The sequence below is a fragment of the Lagopus leucura genome, unplaced genomic scaffold, assembly GCF_019238085.1.
Source record: "Lagopus leucura isolate 7727_CA_CO unplaced genomic scaffold, USGS_WTPT01 Super-Scaffold_100002, whole genome shotgun sequence".
Classification (NCBI taxonomy): domain Eukaryota; kingdom Metazoa; phylum Chordata; class Aves; order Galliformes; family Phasianidae; genus Lagopus; species Lagopus leucura.
Window position 1 is genome coordinate 43186943 of NW_024962263.1, and position 26512 is coordinate 43213454.

Here is a 26512-nt window from a genome sequence, read left to right on the forward strand (position 1 = left end):
CACTGCAGAGGCAACAAGCTCCACCTGGGCCCACTCATCTCCTTACCACTCTCAGCTGCAGGAGAGCAATGTTGTAAACCATGATTTCTGTCTCAACTAGATTAGCTGGTAAGAACTTGGGGTAATCCTGGAAGAAGCTGTACCTTAAGGACTGGAAAGCACAGGCACCAGGAAAAGGTACTGTGGTTGTTTCTAGTGGTCTTGGAGCACTTGCTGTGGTTGTGGAGGCTATGCTGCCTTTTGGGAACAGGGCATTTTTGATAGACTTCATTTTTTTTGTGTGTGTGTGAACTGGGCTGACTCCTTTCTTCTGGCTATTCACTTTGATTTTCTACCTTTCGTTAGGTTTTCTCTCTTACTTAAATGTTGCTTTTCTAAGTGAGCCCTAGAGCAAAGACTTAAAAAGGAGAAAACAAACAAAAAAACTAACAAGCTGATATTTGAGCATTGTAACTCTTCTTGTTCTATTTCTATTTCTTGTTGTTATTGTGCTTGTCCTCTACTGGCTCAGGTATTTAAAACCTAACAGTTCTTTATGGATAAGGGCTGAGTTGTTTGTGTGTTGCCAGAACAGCAGCTTGTCTTCAGGCATAATTTTAATACGTATAAGCAATGATGATGTTATTTTGTTTACTCTATAATTCATTACTGTTATCCCTTCCATACCAAATAACTACTTGACCTCTAGATAATGAAGTAAACAACATATGAAGTTGTTTCCTCTCATTATGTTTATAAAACATCAGAAATATGGAATCATTCAAATTATCCTAATCTTGAAGTTCCGTAAATGAGGCTTATATCAAGCTTAAGTAAGGAGGAAATCTCTAATTCCATCATTATGAATTAATTAAATAAGGAAAAAAAACACAGAAGGAAATTGTCATCCAAATGTTTACTACTTCTGGAAATGTGCAATTAAGGTCTGCTACTAAGTGGTGTATTGTGTCCCATTACATGGGGGGGGATTAGGGGGAATTTTCTTGGGAAACAATAGTATCTACCAAGAGCAGACCTTATATTAATTTTAGTGCCTCTGTGTTAGTGGCTGTTATAAAAACAAGGGTTAAAATTCTGAAAAGCCTGATGTTTTTTAATAAAACAGCATTTATCTATTTGAAATATCACTAGTCACGTATTCCAATGAAAGATTAGAAGAAAAACTGAAATGTGAGAATTTGTTTGTTCTCTTTAATGCCAAAGTGTACCCATATATCATAATTTTGCTGAGTATTACACTTTCCATCTTATCAAATAATGAGCACTTGCTCATTTGATAACAAAATTTGAAGTCCACGTCTTTGGAAGGATTTGCTTTTAGGGAACTGTAGTGCTTTGTCATCTGCTCGTTTCTTAAGGTACTTATGTTATGACTTGGAGGTAGCACTGACAGCAGTAGGGGAGCAGACCTGGGACACATTCAGCTTCCTTCTTTTTCATGTGAGATGTTAGAGCTGTGCTATGGTAGGAATGCGAGGATACATCTGTAGATAAGATGATGACTATGTCTTGTAAAAACTTCTGGATGTGTGCTTAGGGTGAGAGTTTGTCCTACAACCTGTGATAGGAGTCCTCTTGTTGACTTTCGGTATGAGCTTCTATGGTCATCCTGATACAATTCAATGCAAACTTTCCCTTTGTCTTCTGATTATTTTATTAATATGATCAGTTTTTTTGTAGCAATACTTATGAAGTTCTGTTTTTGCTGCTTGTTTTCTGAACTACTGATTCACTTCAACCACAACAATCCCTGTGCTAGCAGTAGGAGTCACTGACGTTGAACAAGTACAGGAGTCCCTAGGAGTAAAGCACTGCCTTCCCAAACTGCTGAGGTGAAACAGGCTGGGAGAGAGGAAAACTTGCATTGGGGTGAGAAAAGAATAACTGAGACAAAAGTAGCAGTTTCTCTTAGTTATTTTCCAGCGTCTTCTCCCCTGAAGTCAGGAAGAAGGTATGCTATAAAAAAAAAAAAAAAGCACAATATGGCTTTGGAAGCTCTTGGTGGCAGTGAAGTGTCACAAATACTTTGGTGCAGAAATTGCAATTGGATTCTGCAGGACAAATTCAGAGCATGGGGACACAGGACTTGAATTGCCTCGTGTTGCTAAAGACTCCAGCTGTTACTCCTATGTGTTATTTACAGTTCCTGCCTTCAAATATCACCCTGGGGGATTTGTCTGTGGATTGTGTCTGCAGAGTTTGTTTGAATACAGGGTTCAATAATTATAGTAACTGAAAGTATGTTACAGTAAAATCTCTTCAATTTCTTTGCATGAAGTTGCAACAGCTCACCTTTCTGAATTAGTGTTCAAGATGTTCAGATTTTCCTATAATTCACAGCTTGGAGACAGGTACTTGGAACATGTTTCCCTCCAACCCCAATTCCCTCTATAGAATTGCAAGTGTTTTATAAAGAGAAGTTAATATACCATCATTTGGAATTCAGGCAAGCTATGACTAACCTTGTGCCGTTTAGGAAAATCATAGAATACCCTGAGTTGGAAGAGATAGGCATAAGGACCACTGAGTCCAACCTTTGCCTCCACACAGCACCACCCAAATCTCAGACACATGCTACAATAGTGCTGTTCAGATGCTCCTTGCACTTGGGCTGCTTGAGGCTGGGCCCATTGCCCTGCGGTGCAGCACCTGTCCCTAATCCCCAGCTGCCCTCCCCTGTTGCAGCTCCATGCCGTTCCCTCCCTGTTGCTGTCACACCAGCAGAGCTCAGCACTGCCCTCCACTCCCTGTGAGGAGCTGCAGCTGCCATCAGGCCTCCCCTCAGCTCCTCTGCTCTGCATTGAGAGCACACCCAGGGATCTCTGCTGCTCCCTATTCGTCTTGCCCTCTGGGTATTTCATCATCTCTGTAGCTTTCCTTTGGTTCTCTAACAGGTTTATGCCCTCTTTGCACTGTGGTGCCCCAGTCTGCACACAGTGCTCAAAGTGAGGCTGCCATGAAGGTGTTCATCTACATGCATCTCCAACAGCCCCCTGCGGGCAAGGAGGAAGCATGGAGGGACCATGGCCAGCTGAGAGTTACCTGTTCTGCATCCTGGCTGCAGCTTGGTGAATACTCTCTTTTTTTCCTGTCCTGATTGCTGCTGATAGCAATTAAAGCTACTTGGTGTCTGGTATGATGCTGGCTGCAAGGATTTGCAGGGAGCAGAGTGGAAAGAAGCTGAGGTTTCACACAGGGACTACAGAAGGGAACAGATCTCTTATAAAGATAGATGAATCCAAAAGAAATTGTGTTAATAGAAAGATTTTCAAGAAAGATAGCATTTTAAGCATACTGCAATAAATACTTCTAATTCTTATTTATTAGAGAAGCTTCTCCCTCTCTTCCCTCTCCAAGAAGAAGCTTCCCATGCTGATGAACAAGTTCAGTCAGTTGTGATTTATGTTTTGCATATATCAGCTGGCAGATTTTGCCCAAAATTCAATTATTATATAAATCATCCTGACCTAAAACAATCTGTTGCTTCTAGCAAATATTATTGTGCTGGTTTTTCTTTTATTTTTATTGTTCTATTTTTCCTCTCTCCTGTTTTTATAGTTGTTTTAGATGTTTCTATGCTTGTTTTATGTGTAACCTGTAGCTAAGGAGTTGCAGGTTGCCTGACCCACAGCTTACTGGTGTGGTTGGCACCGATTCTGAACAAGCAGACCAATGGCAGTGCTGATGAATGTGCCTTATCTTTAACTCGCTTGGGAAGTTGGCATGTGGTGCTAAATAATTACGGGCTCAGTCATGATTCTAAAGTGGAAAAGCAAGTTATTTACTAGATACTGCAGCAGTGATCAATGGGGCTATGTTATCTAAATCCAACCCAAAACCTGGATCTCGGTGCCTTTGTGGCTATGTTAAGAAGTCTGTTTTTGGACTCATTTGGGCTTATTCATGTGTTATCCTATGAGTAATTTATGCTACTCTTGCCTAAGAGACTACAAGCTGGACCTGCAAGTACTTGCCCGTATTTGGGTATGTTGCTGCTTCTATGTGAGTCATGCAGAATAGTAGAAATCCTATATGGTACAGAGTAGGCATCAGTGGTAGGATTTAAATCCAAGTAACTTTCTACTGGCAGGACCACAGTTCATCTCTTTTAATTCCCTTTAATTTTGCCATTTCCTATCTGGAGGGAAAGCAGCACCTTGTCTTTCTATGCCCAGGTGAACCCTTAACTAAATGTTGCAGACATGCTGTAAAAGCTCCAGACAATGCTTGTCCTCCTGGAACAGAGGAAGTGCATGCTTTTTGCACTCACTCTTGAGCAGCAAAGCACAGACAAGTCCTGGGCTGCACCTGAGATGTCATGGGGCAACCTGGAAGAAACACCATCACAGGGCGCTCAGGGCACTGACTTTATCAGGCCACTGCTATATGGGGCTGCTCTGAAGAAAATAGACTATGCTTTTCCTGGAAAAAAAAACATTGCTGAAAGGAAAGTTGTGTGGCAGTCAAGGTCTGGTCATCCTGCATGACTTTTGTGCTCAGCAGAAAGCACAGCTTGATCTTCCCTGCCACATGTTCCTCTTGGGAGGGCGTTTGCAGGAGTGAATATTATAAGGCAGTATTCAGCTGGCACAACTGCAGGAATGACAAAGATTAAAAAAAAAAAAAAAAAAAAATCTGTGCTCTGCTTCCTCCTTGCTTTTGGTGCCCATCAGGGGGTGTTTGCAGGAGCTGTCTGAGCCTGTGATTTATTGGGATTAGGCAGGCAGCATCAGGGTCAGCAGGGATGAACGGGCTCTGATGCACAGCTCCTGCAGCAGTGGAAGCAGCTGCCTGCCTTGCAGGCTAGATGCTGTCCTGACTGTCAGCATGCCACCCTTAACGAGAGAAACAACAACTTTTTATCTGGATGGCAGAAAATCAGGGGAATAGGACAGGGCTTGACTGGCTGGGAGCACGCAAAGGCTGTGCTCATCAGTGATCTCAGAGCAAACACCCTAGGAGCCAAGTGCAGAAAGTCTTGAGTGCAAGGTTGCCCAGAGTGCAGCTTTCATTCAACAGGGAAAGGGTTCATTTGCTGGTGACTTCATCTCATGGCTAAAACGTGTGAAGGGAAGGGTTGGTTCTTGCAGGTCATTAGTAAATAAGATTTTTTTGAAGTCACATTAGGTCCTAGAAAAAGAATGGCGGCATTAAAAAAAGAAAACAACCCACAAACGCACACACAAAACAAACAAACAAAACCCACCCTGTTAAATGCTACACAATTTAGAAAGCAATGTGATTTGGCTGAATGTTTGTTGCTTCTATGATCTTATTGGGACTGAAAGCAGTGTGGCTGAGGTGTGCTGACTTGGGCATTTTTTTTTTTTTCATAACGTGGCATGTTGACCATTTTTGTTTATTTTTGGTTGGATTATTGTTGTAGCTTATCAGTAAGTAACGGTTGGATCTGTATGTCAGATCTGACAGTTAGCAGGGATAACCAGGCATGACAGAAACAAAATTTAAGCCAGTCAGCTGTGTTTTAATTGAAGAGAAGTGTGTTTCTTATCTGCCTCTCCTTTGACTTTCTTCTTCCTAAGTAACTTTTTCTCTTGTAGTTATTGCTTGCCCATAGTGTATTGTTAGAAGTGTGAGCTGTGACAGTATAGCAAAAGAGAGGAAGTTGAGAAGGAAGCTACAAGATGAATCAAAACTTTGAGTATGTCTAATAAAGTAGAATCAAATAGCGGGAGCAAAAATTGATACCATTGCTTGTGCATAGCAGCATCTTCTTCCTCTGTTAGCCTCATCAGGAAGAGAAAGACTTCAGTTTAACTTAATAGTAGAAATGAATCTGTCAGGAATCTGGTCCAGGATTAAAACCAGAACTAAGTTTTAGTGGAGAATGAATGTGTTGTTTTCTGCTTGTGTTAATTTATACCTTTCCTAAACAAATGTAAATGCTAAATGTGCTTGTGAGGCTGGTAGCAGAGTGCGAATGAAGAAAAGATGATTTAAGTGAAACAATGCATATTCAAACAGAAGGGCTGGAGGCAGATTTCAAGGGAAGTTAAACAAATAACATGTAACTAATTCTTGCAGTTTTACCTACTGCTTTGTGATAAGGCTGTTACTAGCTTTGTCAGAAGCTGTTAGTAAAAAGGGATTGAAAAAAATTTTTAGGCAGCAGTAATCTTGGTATGTTGGAAGACTGTCTTTTCTAAGGCGGGTATTTCTGATCTGAGCTGTACATAGGATTTAAAGAAAGAAAAACCTTTAGATGCTCCGTATTGACTTTTATCATAGACTGCTGCTCTCCTAGAGCTAGCAATATATTACCCCTATGATGTTTGTACTGAAATGTATTCACTTCTGTATGCCTGCCCTCCAGGGCACACTGTGTAATTGTAAGAGTGACCACTAAAATATCTGATAATGGGTTTTGGTGATTAATTTTATTTACATTTCTTTTCTTCCTGCATTTCAAAACATTTGCTTCTCCTGCTAATGCAAGTGAGATTGATGTAGGCAGTTGTGCTTTTTGGTGGGAGAATAAATTATACTTCCTGGTTCAGAAGAGCAGAAATAAACCACAGGGATCTTCCCTCTCTACTTAAATGGACCTACCAGTAGGATACTAAGAACGAATACCAAACAAAACTTCATGCCTCAACTTTCCTCTTTGTTACATTATGTTGCTTGAATTTATCTATGGTAAAATCTTTGATGATACGGTGATGACTGGAATTATACTTGTCAGTGCAGTGGCAATTGGGCATATTCAGCAGTTTTAATTTTAAGACATTATTTTCAGTTATTTACTATTTCTCTAGTTTTAAATTGTTCAAGGTAAGATCTTCCCAGTTGTCCTATTTACACTGACTTTGGCTATCTTGAGAAATAGCAGGATTCTGTTAGATAAAGGCAAAGGTAAATCTGAACGTTCTTGTTTTTGGTTTGTTGTTTGTTTCCCTTTTCCCATCCCTCTGTGAAGGAGCTCATAATTCCCTTAAGAGGATTCTGAGCAAGTTAGGAAAAAAAAAAAAAGGGGGGGGGGCTTCAAGAGGGAATGAAGGCTTTTGCTTGGATTAGTTAAATACCTGAAGAAAAAAAGTTTCTTGCATATCCTTGGATATGTCTTATGTGTGATGAGTTCTCAGAATATTCTGTTTTCTGGTAGTGAATAGCCACTATTCCTCCCTCTCAGTGCCTACATGCTGATCAAAATTTGTATGTGACCATCTGCATCTTCATGGTGCAGGGAGAATTCTGTGGCTGGAGACTGCAGACCACAGTTTTTAGTTTATTCATCCTCCCCCCCTTCACCTGCTTTGTTCATCTGATACCTAGCTGCAATTAAGGTGCTAAAATCCCGAGGGTTGCAGAAGGGAGTGCTTTATTGCACTAAGGAGCAGACCTGGAGTGCAATGGCAGACAGAGAGCATGAAGAGAAATGACCAGGAATTGCAAAAGGGTGAGGAAGGGGAGGAAATGGAGATTTGAGTTTTTTAACACAGGAACTTGAGAGGAAATGGAGTGGTGGTGCATCTTTTCTTTACGGAAAGTCAGTAAGTACAAATCAAGGTATAAGATCTGACTTTGAAAAAAGACATAATTACTATGGAACTCTAGAAGGCTCTCCATCAGCTGATACTGATTATAAGATGAAGCAAACTTTTCAGATATGGGTGTTTGAAAGTGGTGTGGACTGACTTCACATGCTAAATAAGAATATGTACCAGCAGAGATCTTGGATTTGTGATTAGAGAATCAATTGTGATGTGACCACAAATTGGTCACATCAACACCTACTGATGACTCCTTCATTTAAACTTAGATATTTATGAAGGCAGGCACCGCTTTCTGGATACAGCTTAGGTAGAAATACCAGGGTGACTTAATGTGACTTAGTTTGGTGGAAAATACCTGATGTTTGGAGTATCTTCCTTCCCTTGTTAATGCAAATCACTTCAGGGGAAAAAAAATGCATATCACAAGTCTCAATTATTCTTTCCTATATTTTGGCTGGGACAACTTGTACAAAAGGTCTTCACTTTAATTTTTTTTTCCATGGGAGGGTGTCAGCTCTCACAAGATATCACTAAACAGAAGTCTTGATCCAAAATGTATCAGTATCTAAAAGACAGTGTAGTTAGAGCTGATTATTCTGATGCATTGCTCTCAGGACTTTCAGTATCTCCCTTTAACAGATAAATATTCAGCAAACTGGAAAACATTAGCAGGCATCTGGCTGAAGGTTCTTGGTCAACCAGAGAAGAAAGAGTACTTTCCAACCCATCTGGAGGGAGCGAGTGATCATTGTGTGTTGCTAAACTGTGGCTGGGTTACACCACTGCAGCCCCTGCCCAAAGCAGCAGGTAGATGTGGCCATACTCGCTAGTTTCAGCTCCTTTCTGGCTTGACAAGGGCAGCTTCTGAACTCCAGGGTCAGCAGCAGGATGTCAAATTCACAGTCAATTCTAGACCTTGACCTCACTGTTCCAGTGTACTGAGTGCACAGGAAGCTGTGGAGTTGTGTTAAGGCTTACAATGAATAAGGTGTCAAAGCCCCAGTGACTGCAGGGAATTAAAAAGCAGAATTAAAACTACTGACCCGGTCAAGACCTCTTGAGGAGCCAGGCTGTGGCCATTTAAAAAACACTACAGAAGTAATGAATGGCCCCAGATTCATATCCAGCAAGTGGGACAGCTATCAGTAGGAGCCTTCTGATAATGGAATAAAGATGTACCAAATACACCATCCTGTGTCTTGAATCACTAGCATTGCATCACTAGTTAAAGTAGTAGAAGAGATTAAACTGAAACTATATTCTAGAACAGCTTCTGAAGTCACACAAGCAAATGAGCGAACACTTAAGTTTTGGTTTGGTTTTGTTTTGTTTTTTTGTTTGTTTGTTTTTTCTCCTAATTTGACTTGTACCAAACTTTCATTAACACTTGTCGTTAAATAGAAATCTCTTCTGTTTTTAGGAGGGTAAGAAACTGTATATATTGCATTAAAACTAGAGACAGGCAGAGCTCTTTGAGCATTTTGTGGTAACAGATTGGTTTTAAGAATTGTGAAATTGTTGGAAATCTTTCTTGGGTAAGCTACAGTAGTGAGAGGTATAGATCTTCTGCCTAGCTCACAGCTATAATGTCTAGAATGCTAGAGGCTCTGTTCTTTTTTTTCTGGTATTATTAGTAAAAATGTATTTTCAGCTATCTCCTGGGTATCATTTACCTGAAAACTGCATTTATATTGGAGGAGGAGAACTGTGATCGAAACTTTTGCATATTCTCCATGCAAGGGCCAAACAAATTTGCAGGGATGAGCATAGGTCCTACATGAACTAATGGGCCCTTACCTGTTCAGCCTGCCCTTCTGCTGTGCAACTGGCAGCAGAGCCCATTAACATTTGCCATTTTGGTTTTATTCTTTTTTCCCCATGTCTTCCCTGCCCTTATGTGAATGCTTGTAGTAATGTTTATCTTCTGGGCAATCATGGTGCGTGTTTCTCTTGAAGAGATAACAGCTAAGGTTTTACTTCTGTGGGGCTGTGATACATGCACCTGGATTTGGAGACAAAGTGCCTGAGAAGGCTTGAGTTTGGATTTTTGAAGTTTGTGTAGGTAAGCTTGATAAACAGAGGGTTAAAAAAAAACAGTGGTAATAAGGAAAAGATGCATTGAAGCTGTATTGTGGAGGGCTGGCCAGTCCTTAGAAGCTGAGAGTTGAGATTTATCAATGCCTGGCCAAGTTGCTCTGAGTGGGAAGGCAGGAGCTCCTGTTCAGTGTGACAGTGTCCTTCACTTAGTCATGCTTACCAGGAGGATCCCTTGTGTGGGGCTCTTGATGAGCACCACGTCTCAAGAGCTCTTATACTGAGTTACTCAGTGTGAAATAGAATACAAGGTCTTGCACCATCTTGCACCAGGCTTCATCTTGCTGTGGAAAGACTACAGGGCCTGAACAGTGAGGCACTAAAATGGTCTAAGGTTAGAAATGGCTAAATCATAAATATCTTCACAAAATTTCTTAGAACTGGTGCAAAATAATTGGTTTCTGTTTAAAAGAGCTTCCTTTTACCGTTGGTACAGAACTTATTTTGCTGCATGTGGTCAGGCTTCGTTGAGATGAAGAGTGTCAGTTGTACTGTTTGATAACTTCTGCCCTTGCTTCTGGATATACTAGGGGATACAGCTTGAAAATGAAGTAAAACAGAGCCCTGTGGTGACTGCTGTGTTTGTGTGAGAACAGAAAACCTGAATCTGACAATGGGCCTTCTAAAAAACAGTAAGAAAAAGAAAATTTTGAAAGGTAAAAATATCTTTAGGTCCCCAGTAGCTTCAGGAGAACAGGTGCTTTGCAACATGTTCATCTTTCACACACATTTTTCTGAGTCTTAAATAGACTTTTAATGTTTTCAACTGTGAGGCAGTTAAATAGTCACAGGCTTTTTCTAAAGCTGTGTATGAGGGCTGCTCCAAAACTAATCTCCTTTGTTATTATGTTTGCCCACAAAGTCAGAGGTGGATGTTGATAATATGGCAATAGAAGTTGAACCTTCCCACCAGTGCTCTGTTACATTTCATTGCCATGTGACAGATGGCAGCAGGGAGGCGGTCTGACAGAATGATGTCTGATGTGGAAGTGCATGTGAGGTAAACTGGGGGGGGGGGGGGGGGGGGTTTAATTCCTCCCCATGGGGGAAAAAAAAATTGCACTTGCTGACATTCATTGTCTTATGCTGAACATTTCTGGAGACCAAACAGTGGCTATGAGCACAGTGAGGCAGTGGGTGGTGTGTTTCAGCTGTGGTGAGAGTGGGTCACCTCCACTGTTGCAGGTTTTCATGTGCGTGGCTTGCAGTTCTTGTTCATGGCTGGTGAAAATGCATAGCTAATGATGGTGACTATATGGAAAAAAATAGAGCACATTCTTAGGTACATTTCAAATTCTTATGCTCTTTGTATTGTTTGTAGTTTCCATGGAAATACACAGGAGGCACTATTTTGTAGTGACCTGTGGAAATGTATGCCATGGGAAGACTCATATGAAAGAAGATATTGAAGATATTCTTCGAAGACTGTTTGATAAGACATTATTGTAATTTGCTCTGTGATTCTAGATGCTCTCAAAAGGTCTTAATGCCATATGTTAAATGCAAATAAAGATGCAGCAGAGCAGGGGAATGACTCATAATAGCACACTGTGCTTTCCCTCTGCTGCTTTGCTTCTGATGTGTAAGAAAGCTGCAGTTAAGAGCAAATCTGCAGCTTGTATAGGCTTTCCAGGGTTACATCAGCTCACCTGACTGCTTCTGTTCTTCAAGCTATTCAGATTCCCCCCAAATGACCTAATTTGTGTCAAGTGACTTGCATTAGTCCAGGACAATTTAGTCTCTGATGTAGGGATGGAGAAAGTATGGCTGCTATTATGGTGTAGGATTTCTGAAATGACAGGAAAACTGTGGGATGTGCAGATTGTTTGAGTAGGGGAATTATGCTGGAGTCTGCCAATAAATGATAGTAGAAAATCCCCTTTGCTCAGAGGCTAAAGCCTCTGAGAAGGCTGAGGCTGAGAAGCTGGAGAAAATATTGTTCTCCCAAGCATGGTGTTTGGTTGGTCTTCAGTTGGGCACCTATGAAGAAGGTTTCTTCCAGTTTTTCAAAGCACTGGCCAACCTGATCCACCCTTCAGCCAGCTGGTTGTCTCAGCAGAGGAGAATGACAGAAGATGAGAAAATGAGAGGTGACATGAAAGCTCTAGAACATATCCATCCAGTTACCAAGGGGTCAAGTCTTATTTGTTCCCTGCATGGAGGTGCCTGAATCAAGGGTAGATTTATCTATGGGGTTGCAGAGGCTCAGGTGAGTTCCTATCTAGCAGTGCATTTCAAAGCTCAGAAGAATTGAATGACTCTTCTCTTTGCTGGCTTCTGAAATTTTCCCCTACAAGGTTAGGGAATAAGGGAATATAGAAAGATATCTATATACTCACTTATTCTAAGGTCAGAAGTCACTGGTCATGTAATCAATGACTATTTTTTTCCTCCTGACTGGATTGAGGACACTTTAAATATCTAATCTTTAAAGGCTCCAGTCTGTGCTGAATCTACCATTTCCTGGATAAGCTCTTTCTATATCTATTTATCCTCACAGCTAGTAAAATGCCTCTTATGTCAAGGTTGGATTTGTAAAGCTGTTTCTTGCTTCTGAATTGTTTTCATTATTTCTCTCTTTCATTTTAATCTTTAGAAGCCAGTATTGTATGCTAGAATAACATTTAAAAATGAAATACTGGAAGGCAGGGAATACAATTAGTAAACTTATTCTCAATATCTGCATCCTGAACTTTTAGAATAACTAATATTCATTGTTTTCTTATGGCCTTCTTTTGTTGTTTCCTGCAGTGCTTTACTAGTTCTTGAGCAGGTCTTCCAACTCTGTCTTTCACAGACCACGTAAGTACTAGTCCTTAGATGATGCATAAACGTAGCCACACCAGAGGTCCTTCTAGCCTCAAAGCTTCTTCCCAGCAGTGTCCAAAACAGATGTTTGGAGACAGTGATTTAAAATAAAACAGAACTTATCTCCTCCTTGGCTGTTAGCCAGACCACCAATGTGTGTCTGCACAGATGTGAAAACAAGCAAATAGAATTTGGAAATCATTTTGTGACTAGGTCTGGTGTAAGGTTATTTTGTAAGTGGGCGCATACAGAACCATGCAATCCCATATAGCCTGAATGAAATCTTCATGATGAACAGCCTAGGTCTTATGTACTCATGGTGTATGAACCAAATGAAATAAGAAATTGTACCCGCTTTTGTTTTTTTTTTCTTTAACAGATAAAACTAAGCTAAGTACACACATTCTCCTTTCACTTCAAAGGAGAAAAAATGCAAAGGAAAAGCAGCATGTTCAGTAGTAGCAAGAGAAAAGAAGAAAGAATGAGAAGGCTTCTGCTTTAAGTGTTTTGTTTCTCATTGGGTTGTTGTCTGTCTTCTTAGAACAATTGAACACATTTTATTGACTTTATTTGATTTCTAAATGGAGGAAGATTATGCAAAAGGCAGCACAACATTGCCTGCTGATTGTGTATATATAACCACAAATTTGTTATTAGACGTTTCAAGTATTTTGTTTTGAGCTTAGTGCTGTTAAATACATATGATTATTGTCACATTTATGCAAACCTTTTTTCTACCTTTAGGGTAACAAATTTTCTATTTTTATAAGATAATCTTCACATGTATACTCCACAGTATGGAACAGTGGGGGGAGGGGAAAAAGCAACTTCTAAAAGCATCTTGCCATCATCAAATAGCCAGGCACACAAATTCAGCCACACTGATGTGCAAGGACAAACAGGTTTCAAATAGGCTTGCTAACATATATGTGTGACAGGGCTGTTGAAAATACAAAGGGAAAGTTAGGGAAATGAGGAGAGTGCTTTTTGTCTGAACTGTCTGAATTGCACATCAGAGAACTCTGTGTGAATCCAACCAGAAAACCGGAATGAGTGATGACTAAACACAAAATGATTTGCAGCACCCCAAATATAGACTGGAATCATCAGACTTCTTAAATCACTGCTGTATTTGTGCCGATTAGGTTGGTCTGAGATACAGAACCCGAGCTTGTTCTTTTCAGCAGCTGTGAAGAGGATATTTGAGGATATTCTCTTTCTCTGCTCTTGAAGGGTAGGACAAAAGTCGTGTAGCTGGGAGCTGGATGCTAAGGGTGGCAGGGGTCTGAAAAGAGAAAGAAACAGCTTATGTGATGCAGAAGCCATAATGCCACACTGCAGTAAAACATAGCTTAGCGCGTTAGCGAAACTGTATTTATAGAAAGCATCAGCACGCAGCTATGGTCACATGTCTGAAGGTGGCCTTTCATCTCCTTGTAAATATTTTTCAAATAAGATAGAGGGGTGGGAGATGGAAGAAATCTCAGATGGTGGTGTTAAATTTCTGCAACGCTGGAATTTCAGTACCTGCTGCAGAGGATGTAAGAGGCATCTAGTCCTTACCTCTCAAACTGAAATACCAAAACTCGCTCTCCTGAAACTCTTGCCAGCTTTCACGCCCCCCCACCCACCCCCACAGCCTCACCACTACCGTCAGCATTTGTTATGCCATTTTGCTTCATTGCTCACTTGCTAAATATAAGCCTATGATTTTCTTTCTTCTGAGAGCTCTGCTGTGCTATAAGCACTGAATTCTGACAGTTCCCCCACTTCAATTCAGCAAAAGCTATGGGTTGCTTACAAGGGGATATAAGTCCATCTTAGGTGAAATGTTGGCTCCTATGACCAGGAAAGCTCCTCTGATGACCTGTGCAGAGTGACATCTGCCAGTGATGACCTCTTAACTTCAACAGAGCCTCTCCTTCAGGAAAAGAAGTTCGTCCTCCATGCTTAGGTTCCCTGGTTGTTCAGTTATGACCTACTTGTTTCTGACATATACATTGGCTTTTGAGGCAGAGCTGACTTCTGCTCAACCTCTAGGCATTGTTGAGCACAAAGAGCCCTGCATCTCCAGTTTATGCCTGATGCTATGGCAGCCAGAGGTGTTTGTGGTGTTTTTGCCCACCTTTTGTCTGGGAAGTGGGAGACCCTTCTGTTCTTGTATCTGCAGTTCTTAGCCTCAAAGAAATGCCCCAGTTATCAGGCTAGAGCCCTGTCTGCCCACCTGTGGGGAAGATGAGCTGGCAGTGGGCAAGCAATGCAACTAGTACATGGTCTTTTGAGGTCAGCTTATGTTTTGTGAACTTGTATCAGTACTACCTACATTCAGGAAGGAGCTTAAGGTAAAGTGAAATGGATACCTGGGAAGAACACCGGAAGGTCTCTAGAGTAGCATATTGTTCCAAGAAGAGTAAACTGTGACATCAGGTTATGTTGCTTAGGACTTTCTGATCTTTAAAGCTTCCAAGGACAGAGCTTTTACAGCCTGTTGAATGTGGTTCAGTGTTTGGCTGTCCTCACAATTAAAAAAAAAATAATTTTTGCTCACGTCCATTTTGTGCCTCTTGTTTCTGTTTATGCATGATATCTTCTTACCATGCACTACTTTGAATGACTGTTACTCTTTGATATCTTTGTCAGTGACATAGATGATGGGATCTAGTGTTCCCTCAGCAAGTTTGTGGGTGATGCCAAGCTGAGTGGTGCGATTCATATGCCAAAAGGAAGTGATAACAATCCAAAGGGAGGATGAACAAGCTTGAAAAGGTGGGCCAATGTAATAAGGTTCAACAAAGGCCAAGTGCAAGGTGTTGCACTTCCGTCAGGGCAATCCCAGGTATAACTACACTGTGAGAATAGCTTCTTGAGTGCAGCCCTGTTGAGGACTTCAGGGTCCTGATAGATGAAAAACTTAACACGTGCCAGCAATGAGCACTTGCAGCGCAGAAGGTCAACACTGTCTTGGGCTGTGTAAAAAGAAGGTGGCCAACAATGCAAGGGAGGTGATTATCCCCCTGTTCTCTGCCCTCATGAGTCTGGACTACTGTCCCTGCCTTGTGTGAAGGTGTCTGCTGCCATTGCCTATCCTAGCTCCTGCTGTGAATCCTCTGAGGACAGGGTGGTGGTGGGATGCCCAAGACATCTACAAAGAATGCTGGAGAGCTTCTCAGCACTATGGCCTTCAGGGCTAGTTCACCACTTCAAGTTTCACCATGCTTACCTTACCGGTCGTTTTCAATACCAGCACTGGGTCATCCAGAGTTGTTAGGTTGAATACGTTCTGCCTGGGTAGCTGTCAACGTTTTCAGAAGTGCCTGAAGAATTAACAAGAAAGAAAATGCTTATTATTCTTAAATCTCCCTGTTTTGCATATTTATGTAATTGTACTTGTATAAATTTATACAATAGACTACAAAAGACCGTGCAAAAAAGAATAAAGAGGTAAAAAGAGTTTGCTAACCTCTGATTCTGATAGTAGTACATCTTGGTGTGGTGACAGATTGTTTATGTACAGGAAGGGACAGAACTCTACCCCCTTCTACTTTCACCCCCAGACAAAGATTGCACCTAGAACTAAGTGGATGAGATAGGACTACTAGACTTCCTTTCCTAGCTGTCCTAGATGTACTCTTTTCTTAGGATGAGCTTTTTTTGTCTGAGATGAACGCATCATGCTCATACTGCAGAGAGACAGATCATCCTCACAATCTCTACTTGTAGTTTTGAAATTCTGAGTGTGGAGATTATTGCCAAATTGTCAGGACAGATCAGCAGTGAGAGGTTATCCAGGAATCACCACAGGAACCTCAGGATACTTCAGGACAGTAGATTTAGTGTAGTCTGCAACATTTTTTTTGTCTGTTAAGACTGTATCAGATGCAATTCTGTAGCTCTGAGATTGACCTTACTGGCCTCAATGGGACTGTTTTATGACAAGGATTGTGGGATCAGATTCTTCAAGATGCTTGATAAATGATGCACGTCCATGTGAGAACTGGCTTTTTTAGCCATTCATGAATGTATGCATTTTGAAAGAGCAAAATTCTGCTTATGGTTTCTGAAGTAAAAGTGCAAATTTCCTGGCTACTTCTAAAAATATAATTCTCTCTTAACAACAAGATGCCAATTTGAAACAACTCATGTAATAACATCTAATTTTCAGAAAGGAATCGTTATCTTCGAGCTGTGTTACAGTTAACTGCAAATAATGAAGTAAAGCAGAAACAGAGGGAAATGCTCAAATTAATAAAAAATACATAAATCAGCAAGACCATATTTACAGCTAGCATTCTGATTGACTTTTTTTCCAACCTCTTCTCTTCCCCCTTTTGAATTCAAGTTTGAAAAAGATTGGGCTTCAGTATTAAGGACAAATCTGGTTTCTTTTTTTCTTAGTTCAGTTTCAAAGAGCAGAAGAGCCTGTATCCATTGTTTTGTAATCAAGTAACGCAATGCCTGGATGGAAGGATATGGTGATCTGCCACCAGCAAAAGGTGTGCAAAACTCTGAGAGTGAACCAAGTTACAGGACTTGTTTTAGGAGTATTCTTTACATCTGTGCTGTAGTGCTGCAAGTCTTCCTCGTGTAAGCTTTCTAAAAGAAGTTTTGTTGTTGTTGTTTTTTTTGTTTTTTTTTTTTTTTAAACCTGCAAAATCTGGATTTCAGTTACTTACAGTGTAAGGGTTGTTGAGCTAATTCAGAGTGGTTTGGCCACCAAGCTTGTGAAAGCTATCCAGTTTTCCAGTTAAAAGACAAGCAAACACCTAAGGCTAGAGTTCAGAACCATCTAGATGAGTGTTATGGCAGTTGTGCTACACAGGACACAGATGGTATGTCTACCTCCAATTTACAGATGAAGACCACCTGACTTTCTCTGCTACTTCCAGAATCTGACCCAAGTGTTGTCCTTCCCTTGGAGTACAACAGGAGAAGCAACAGGCTGATTCTGCTAGTGAAAACAACGTGTTGCACTGGATATATATATTGTGAAAGGCTGAAAATCAGTACTCAAATATTGAAGATATTCTGAGTGCTGTATTACATACTTCAAGGTAAGAGGATGGAATACAAAACCTTATCTTAAAGAAATTTGCATGTGTGGAAAAAACATGGCTACTTTCAATTTTTATGTCAAGTTTTTGACAAGAAGGCATAGTAAAGTGGAAATTTGTACTAGTATGGTATTCTTTGTGTGCAACAGGACTGCAATGTTTAGGCAGGTATGCTGACAGTGTCTAAGAAGCTGGTGGGTTGTAGACCTTGTCTTAATTTCCCTTTTCTTGAATGCGAGAGATCAGATGCCTACTAGACTGTCTGTAAAATGCAAGTGATGTAAAGGTGTAGGAGGGAAGCCTTTCTTCTTCAGCCTTACAAACTGGAATACAAAACTGAAGAAAACTTCTAGGATAGAGTATCCAAGCATCTCTGTGTAAAAAATGGCCATAAAGGATCAACAAAACACCATAGATGCTTTATGACAAGTTCAGTGCAAGCTGGTATATTTCTGACAAATTCTAATCTGTCACAACAGATTAAACAGCAGAAAAAGGATCAAAGCAATGCCGAATTCCTATTCTTTGCAAGTGTAGACAGTGGTGTATGGGAAGCACACTCCAAGCCTCTGAGAAGCAAGATGTGTTTCAGACTATCCTGAAGCTACAGGAACAGTTGACAAAAAAAAATTTTCAGTTATTCTGACTCTATCAAAGTCCAAGGCTTCAGAAGGAAATGACGAGGATCTCTGCTCTGTTTGAGATGGGAATAAGGGAATAAACATATTGTTCTGGTCCCCAAAGGTAAGTGGTGAAGCACAGTCCATCCACACAAAATAAATAACACTAAAATCAGAATGGGTCAATTCCTCCCCTTCCTCAAGGATATTACAAGTAAAAGACTATCTTAAGCATTTTTAAGAGGGACAATGTTGTTTCTGACAGACTTCTCAACATTCTTTAGAAGTTTCGGAATGATTATCTGTTTCAACTGTTTGTTATCTGTTTATTTTAGGAGAAATGAAGTAGTAAATGTGGCGTATTATTAAAAAAGTAAAAAATTCTTGAGAGGTAAAATAAGACACATTCTGTAATATGCTTGCTTATTAATCTTTTGGTCTTGTAGTCTCTTAAGCACATCAGCATTTCCAATTGCATATGCTGCTTTTGTCAAGTAAATGCTTCCTGGTCCTTGAATGAGTTGGATGACTGAAAGTACCATTCTTGAATGATTAACTTTCATAAACTTAAAGAAAAACACACATGCAATAAGTTACATTAATCCCATATCAGTAGTTTTTCTTATAGCTTGGACTCCATAGCTTGGTGTGGCAAGACGAGATTTCTCCTAAATAAGTTGGACTGAACTGGATCAGCCCTTTTCAGAATGTCTGAATTCTTGAATTTTCTGTCCAATTGGATTTGATAGTTCTTGTTGCTGGGTTTGGGTGAGTGTGGCTGATGTTTTGGTTCTGTTTTTTAAATCTTGGGGGAAAAATGTTAATCTTCAAGTAACTGAAAGTTTTGACATTTATAAGAGTTATAATGGAACTAATGAGACAGTCTTAACAAGGATCCTGCTTTGAGTTAATTGTCTAATTTGAAAACGAAGGGTTAATGGTTTTTTAAATTGATTCTTGAGTACATTTTGAAGATAGATGTGTCAGATTCTCTCATTATGTGTATCTGCAATAAGTTCTCCTCTAGTAGATAGGGGAGGTATATCTGCATGGTTTTGATCATTAAATTCTAATTAGATACTTGTAAAGGATCTGAGTTGGCATTCCTATTGCTTAATAGCACTGATTGCCCTGTCCACCCTAATTAATGAACAGCTTTCTTATAAGTAAATTAATAGAGGTAGTCCCCTTACCCAAAATTATTTCAGTCACTGTGTTGTAGTGCACTTCGTTAGAGAAATGTAAAAATGAAGCAGCATTTCAATTATCTATTATGCAGTATTTTGTTCACCTGTTCTTTTAAATGTTTGGGTTTTTTTGAGAGGACCCTGACGACTCCTTAACATTCCTGAGCATACATTTCTGTGAAATGTTGTTGTGCTTAACTGCACTGAGTGTCATTTTTAACTTCCCACTATATTACTAGGGAAAACAGAAGACAAATTCAGTTGTGTTCTGATTATTGTACAAGAAGTTTCTCTAATATAAATATTATGTGGTGTTAATCATAACTTTTCAGTTGTTCATCCCAAAAAACTGTCCCTTTTGAAATAAGTGGATCCGTGGGTTTGTGGTTTATTTAACACAAGACATGTAAAAGTGAAACTATCCCCTGGAACATGAAGAGTAGAGGGGGGCGAGGAGGGGAAGCCTTCTTGCCTCACTTGCTTTAAGAACTTTTTATTGGAATTCTATGAAATTTAAAAAGAAAAATGAAAAAAAACCAACCTCCTAGAACGTAGTTTATGTCAACTCGAATCTCAGCTTGCTGCGATAGCTGAGTTTACTATCACAGTATCAAGCTTACCCATTAATGACATGGAGAGTTTTTCTATAAACCTAAACATCTGTTTTTATTTTCTTGTTTTGAATCACAAGGTTACTAAGTGGTTGGGCTCCCTGTTTTGCTGGCAATTCAGGTTGAGTTTTCCAAGACAAGGTGAATCTTAAGAAACCACGGTCACATACATATATATGCCAAGAGGAGAAAAGTCAATGAGAAACTATGTTTACATGTTGCTTTCTTGTTACCGGTGAATGCCAGAAAAATTCGGTTTAGGGCCACTACATAAGCTTAGATGGCTTTGCCAAGGGGAGCGTTTAGTGTTCACTCTACTGCCTCTTCTGAGGAAGGTATTGAAATATGTCATTGAAGCAGTAGAAACTTTATAAAAGGGCATTAGGCATTCAAGTTAGAAATAATACAGAGTCTCACATTTCTGGACTTCTTTCGAAGATGCTTGCAATCATAATTAGATTAACACTGAATTTAGAAAGAAAATAGTCAAAATCTCCACCTGGAAGTGACCAGAAATGTGAGTCCTAAACACCAGAGCCACCCCAATTCCTTGTAATGTGTGCAAAGTGTGGATAAACATGGTCTTGAAACATGCTGTTCTCAATATTTTGGTGGAAATCTGGATTACAAAAGGTTGCCTGCAACAACAACCCTCAAAATTTAAGAGGAGCAAACAGCTTTGAGATAGTATAGAGAATCAGTTTCTAGAGAGGGAAAAAAAGAGAGTCTTAAAAGTTTACTGTATGTATTATGAATGTTCTGCAAAGGCAAATTTCTCCTTTGACTTCACCACCTCAATGGGTATCGCTGTGTTTGGAGGAATGTAGTTGATCTAAAGATCTTTTGGGAAACTTCTCTCAAGTGAACTCCATTACTCACAGAAACCTTTTAGTTGTGGTTACAGATACGACTTTTGTCTAGAATTACTTCAAATAATGGCACAAATTGTCATTCTATGCTATGATTGTCTTTTCAATAGTAAAATAAAATAGAAAGGATGAAATAATAATGACATAGAAGATTTCCCTTTAATGTTACTGGTTTATTTTTTATGTGTTCATTAACTGGTTGGTAGAGTAGCCTTGTCAGGAAAATGTAGATTCAAAGTTTTGGTCTTATGAACTGGAAAATAAACAAGAACATAGAATATTGTAACAATACTTCACAAAATGATATTTTTAAATGAAATACTGAGGCATAAGGTTCAGTGATAAGGGTTTTTATTGCAATGTTTATGTTGTATAGGAGAGTGCAGAAAATGAGTGGTAGAATAAATGATGTGCATATCAACTGAGAAGTGCATCTTCTTCTGGTAGGATACAATCAAACTTTATATCTAGTAGTCTAGGAAGACTTCATCTATTTGCTTATTTATCTGAAGATATCCCCAGAAATACTACTGTTCTGAGTAATAAGCACTAGAGAACCAAAATGTAAGTGTATTGATTTGATCACTTGTAATTTTTGGTTGATATTATTGCTGTTATAAGTCTGTATCATTTGAGTAAACTGAATGAACCTGATGCTTCTCCCTTGATCTTGGGGAACTAGAAAATGTAGGGGAGATGGTGGCAGCTGAGCTACAATTCATTCCTTCAGTTGCTGTATGACCTGATCCTCGTTTCCTCAATAGCAACAAGAACAAGTAGCTCTTGTTCTTTTATACAAGTTTAATTTTATTTTACTCTTTCTTCCTCGAAATTGAAGGCTCTATTTTCTTTGTTGAGTAGAAGTTGAATAGAACTCCTTGGAGTTTGTGGTTCTTGTTTTGCAGATGACTGCTAGATACAGCAGTGAGAAATCAATCACTTTGTTCTTTGCCATCTTTCATCTTCTTGCATTACTTATCCAATTTATCACAGTCACATTGACATTGTCCCTCTGAGTATTTTACTGTTTCTTCATCTTCGTGTCATGTGTCATTTTTTTTAAATAATTTTTGTCAGAATGTTTTATATGTTTTCTTTAAAATCATCAAGGAAAACACTGAAATGAGACCATTTAAGTTACATAGGTGCTTTGAATGGAAGTGCTTTTCCTGATCTGGCAATAATCTTAACTAAAATGCTTTGCTGCTACTAGCTATGCATTTTGTCTACACTGTAATCTCCCAAATTGATGTTCTCATCTGGGTGAAATTCAGATAAAAACACTCGTTTCTTCTCCTCCATCTGATCTCTGGATTCCGTATAATACTAACAGAGCCCCTCAAGTCAGAATGTTTGATTCCTTAAGTTCTTGTGCCTGCCCCTTTAACACTAATATGCTTACCTGTCTTTCACAGTGAATGGTGGTTGTTAGACATGCTGGTCTGAACAAGATATAACCTGACTAGTATCTGAAATCTGATTAATCTCAAAAGTATGCAACAGTGTTTTTTTTCTTCAGACTTGAAGTAGGATCTAATACATCCAAGTGCTGCTAAGAGAATATGCAGTAAAACATTTTCATTTGGTTGAATAATGCATCTTTTAGTTTTTCATTATTCTGTAGAGGTCTAAAATGGCAAGTGGCTTTTAATAGCATAAAGAGTTAGAAGCAGAAAAGGCTTAATTATTTTTACAATTGCTGCTTCCACTTCTTAGTCTAACTGCTCAATGTTCAATGTCGTTAACTTTACAGTTTTACAGCACTTACTTGATAATTATTATATAGGTGACTCTGAAAGTAATGCCTCCTAATTATTTCCATGGAAATTACAACAGATACAAAAAGCATAAGAATATCATTTGATAGAGCAAATTCTGAGCTACAAAATACAATTTTTTCATCACAGTCATCACTGTTAGCTGTGCACTTGTGCTAGCAATGAACAAGAGCCTGTATGCTACACTCATTTAAAAAAATAAAGTCTGCACAAGTGGCTGTGAACCACTGTTTCACAACTGCTATGATGGTGTTTCTAGGCAAGTGTTGTCCATGCAGTCCTCCTTTCATCAGCCTGAAGAGATAAAAGTTAAAAGGTGTCAAATCTGGACTAGGTGCTGGATGTGGTAGGACAGTCCAGCCCAGACTGACAGTGTGTTCTATGGTCTTCAAACTGGTCTGTGGCCTGGTATTACAGTGTTGCAAGAAAAAGGTTGTCGTTTTCTCTGCCCTAACTCTGTAAGTTCAAGCCTTCAGCTCAGTCAGCATTATAGTGGTCAGAGTTGACGATTTGTCTGGGTTCCAGGAAATCCAGAAGGATCACACCTTTCCTACCCCAAAAGGCAGCACTCTTCACTTTAGTCGCTGAATGTTGCGTCTTGAAGTTTTTCTTCACTTCTTGCCATTCCGTTGCTATTGACTGCTGTTTTGAATCTGGCTTGTAATGGTGACACCATGTCTTATCACTGGTAATTTATCACAGAGTTATGATTCAGTCTAGGGAACTGTCATTTTCAGTCTTATGTTGGTTCAATAAGTCCTGACAGACTTGCATTCAATGTTTTTTGTTTGAGCATTTGTGGGATCCAAATGGCACAAATTTTGCAATATTACAACATAGCCACCATTGTTTCCAATGCATTGAATCTGATATTCTGCTCTTCACCCAGTTTTCTGATCACAGTCCACTCCTTCACATAGACAAGATGATTGAGATACTTTTCATTTTGTGGTGTGACAATTATGCATGGCCGTTTGGAATAAGGCTTGTCTTTGACATTGCTATTGCCACTGTTGAATTGCACTGCATCACTGTGCACGCATCCACTGGTTGGTCTCACATACATTCGGGTAATTTTAATGGGTGCCACTTTTTCTGCATGCAGGAATCAAATCCTCTGAGTGGACATAATGGTGAAGTATTGCAAATATCAATTTTTCAGACATAAGATATTTCAAGTAGTGATGCCAAAAGAATAAAACATAGCAAGAATCTGTAGGGCTGCAACGTAGACCATTAATTTTAATGTTTTATTTGCTGGGTAGACTGGGATGCATATAAAAAGACTTACAATGAGCTTTTCTCAGTGGGGAAATGAAAATTAGATTCCACAAAGACCCTAGCAAAATTCAGGTTCTGACTTTCCTTTAGAAGCATTAGTACTATCTTGGTTTTTCCTTATTGGTTTTTCCTTATTTTTCAAGGTATGGAGTAAGAGTTGTATAAGGGGAAAGTCTCTGTTTCTAGACACTAGCAGTGAGGTTCAACCTAGGTTCTTTTGTAGTTTACAATTTGTATCGCATACTGGCTTTGACTGTGACACTGTATAGAGATTTCACATAATGCAGACAGCAGAGCTGATTCTGTAATCAGTTTGGTACTGCAGTTTGTCAGTGTTGCATGCTGTAGATACAAACTATTTCACTCATAATTGAATGAATCCTAATAATCCCAACATTTTGGTAAAAGAGAATTAAATTAGGCAAAAATCTTTCATTACACAAAACTGGTGGGGAAACACAAATTTTCCTGGAACCTTTAGCATGTTTTTACAGGTAGAGCTGTTTGTTTTTCTTCACAAAGTAGAGATTAAAGTAGTACATAAAAGGAATAGGAGACAGAAAATATTTTAAAAGTTTTTTAACGTCATGTAAGCTGAAATATAGACTGTTTACTTACCTAAATATAGCTTCACCTATATCTAATGTAGCTGAAAGATAAGTGGTATATACAGTGCTAGTGCTGAATAACTGCTGACTTGCAGTCTTCAATCAACTCAGAGAAGGTCTCACAGGAGCTGTAGTTCCCAAAGAAATGATACACATAAGGAATTTGCTGATTTGATGATATACATAAGGAATTGCTGATTTTAGCTCCTCAGGGGCTAAAAGAGCACAAAGTGAATAACAGACCAGGTAGTAAAAATGGCCTCCAAGAGAAGGTTGATAGCATTCTTCTCTAATAAAAATGAGGAGAGGAATTAAAATGTTTGGGTATATAAGGCCTGTGCAAAGAGAGGAGTAAAGTGCCATTTATCATCCTTGAAGGCAGGATGAGAGGAAACAGGCTGTCATTTCAGAAATTGGATGCATATACATCATTTCCAGTAGTGGGAGCAGTGATGTTCCCCAGGCAGATACCTGATGAAACTGCTGAGTAAACACCACCAAAACTCTTGAGGTGCACGGTTGAACTGGAGTGATTAGGGCATAGTCTGCCATCTGAACATGGAGTAAGACTGTAGGAATAGTTCCATGAGACTGCCAAATGCTGTACTCTTCATGTAACTGGTGGAGAAGAACCTGGCCTAGAGTTACCACAAGGCCATTCCAGATCAAGCAAATAGCAGCTTTTTCTTTGGCTTCTTTTCTCTCCCATTTTCAAGCATCTTCACTTCCTTTAAAAGAAGTGCCTGGGCCTGTGGAAGATGCACTGTAGTTGAGTCACGGCAACTAGAAAACCAGGAACTGAGGGGGTATATGGCTGCTCCAAGTAGTTTTCCATTGAAATCCTCTGATCCACAATAAATTACATGACATTTATGGCAGGTGTATGTTACAGGTTACTCTTATTCAGTGAAATGTCTCTAGCTGTTTTAGTAAACTACTGTCTACTTATCACCATTTTCAGAAGGATCTTAGAACTGAATTTTATATCCTGATTTAGCTCTTGTAAACTGTTTGGGCAAAATGAGAACTGAACCTGAAATGACTGTCTACCAGTGACTGAAGTTTCAAACCTGTTTACTGAAGGACATAATGGAGAAGCAGTGGAACAGTCGTTCCACTTGAGTAGAGCTGTGTTGCATGGAGATAATAATAATAATAATAATAATAATAATAATAATAAAAGCTGTTATTCATGTTCTTGTTTTCTACAGACAGCTTACTCCAGTATAAATGTGACCAAAACCCATATATTATATGCCTCTATGCCACTGGAATAACCACTGCAGTACAGTGTGTTGAGGTGAACTACAGGAATGATGTTGGCTGGATATGAAAGGCTGAACGGTACCGCCTGTAGCTGGCAATATATTGAATTATTTTGAGATCTTGCAGGAAGATGTCTTACTGAGAATGGTTTTCCCAATCAGTTTGACAAGGGCGTATAGATGTCTTTCAACAGAACAACATAAACTGTTTCAAGAGGGAAACTGAGAGATCACCTCTACTTAGTATATTAGTTGTATATCTTGAGGTGAGGTCTGCTGTATTTTTTTAGTAATACAGTTCTTGTTTAGTCTTTGTTATGGTCATTGAAAGTTCACTTCTCCCTAATTTATTAATGGTATTCTAGAGTGGTGAACTTTGAAAAGACCTATTACAGCTGTACTAACCGTTCTCCTTTTCCTGCGAAGTTAATAAATCAGAGCTGTGAGGTAGCAGGTTTTCTGTTCAAGTATATCGCATTGTCCTCATATTCATAAATTACTTTTATCCTACAAGTCAAAGCACACTGTAAAATTGAGTTAGTGTGTTATGCCTGAAATAAAGCACTTTGAGGCTGAAGTGGGAGCTCTGGATCTGTGCAGAGATTTCTACTGTGTGCCTCTGATGATGCAACCTGTTGAATGATAACTAAAATTGTGAGGCCTTGCTAGGACCGGTTTTCACATTGTGTTGTGCTTATGTGGTTTTTGTTGTTGTTTGTTTGTTTATTTGTTTTCAAATAATCCATGACTTCCTTTCTTTTATCTTCTGAATTGATATTTTTCCAATGTTTGGCTCCTCCTGTTCAGTCAAATATCTGTTTTCAGA

The 26512-nt window shown here is 39.3% G+C and overlaps 1 long non-coding RNA gene across 3 annotated transcripts; it reads left to right on the plus strand.

The window, feature by feature from the left end:
* LOC122179205 lies at positions 1–25853 on the plus strand. Of its 3 annotated transcripts, XR_006178586.1 has the most exons (5): positions 1–177; positions 16812–16909; positions 17269–17467; positions 17947–18211; positions 25633–25853. It is a non-coding gene; the product is annotated as an uncharacterized LOC122179205 (long non-coding RNA). The 3 variants fall into 3 exon arrangements; XR_006178585.1 differs by lacking the exon at positions 25633–25853 and having other exon boundaries at positions 17947–18502; XR_006178587.1 differs by lacking the exon at positions 25633–25853 and having other exon boundaries at positions 17303–17467; positions 17947–18502.
* The last annotated feature ends 659 nt before the right edge of the window (positions 25854–26512 follow it).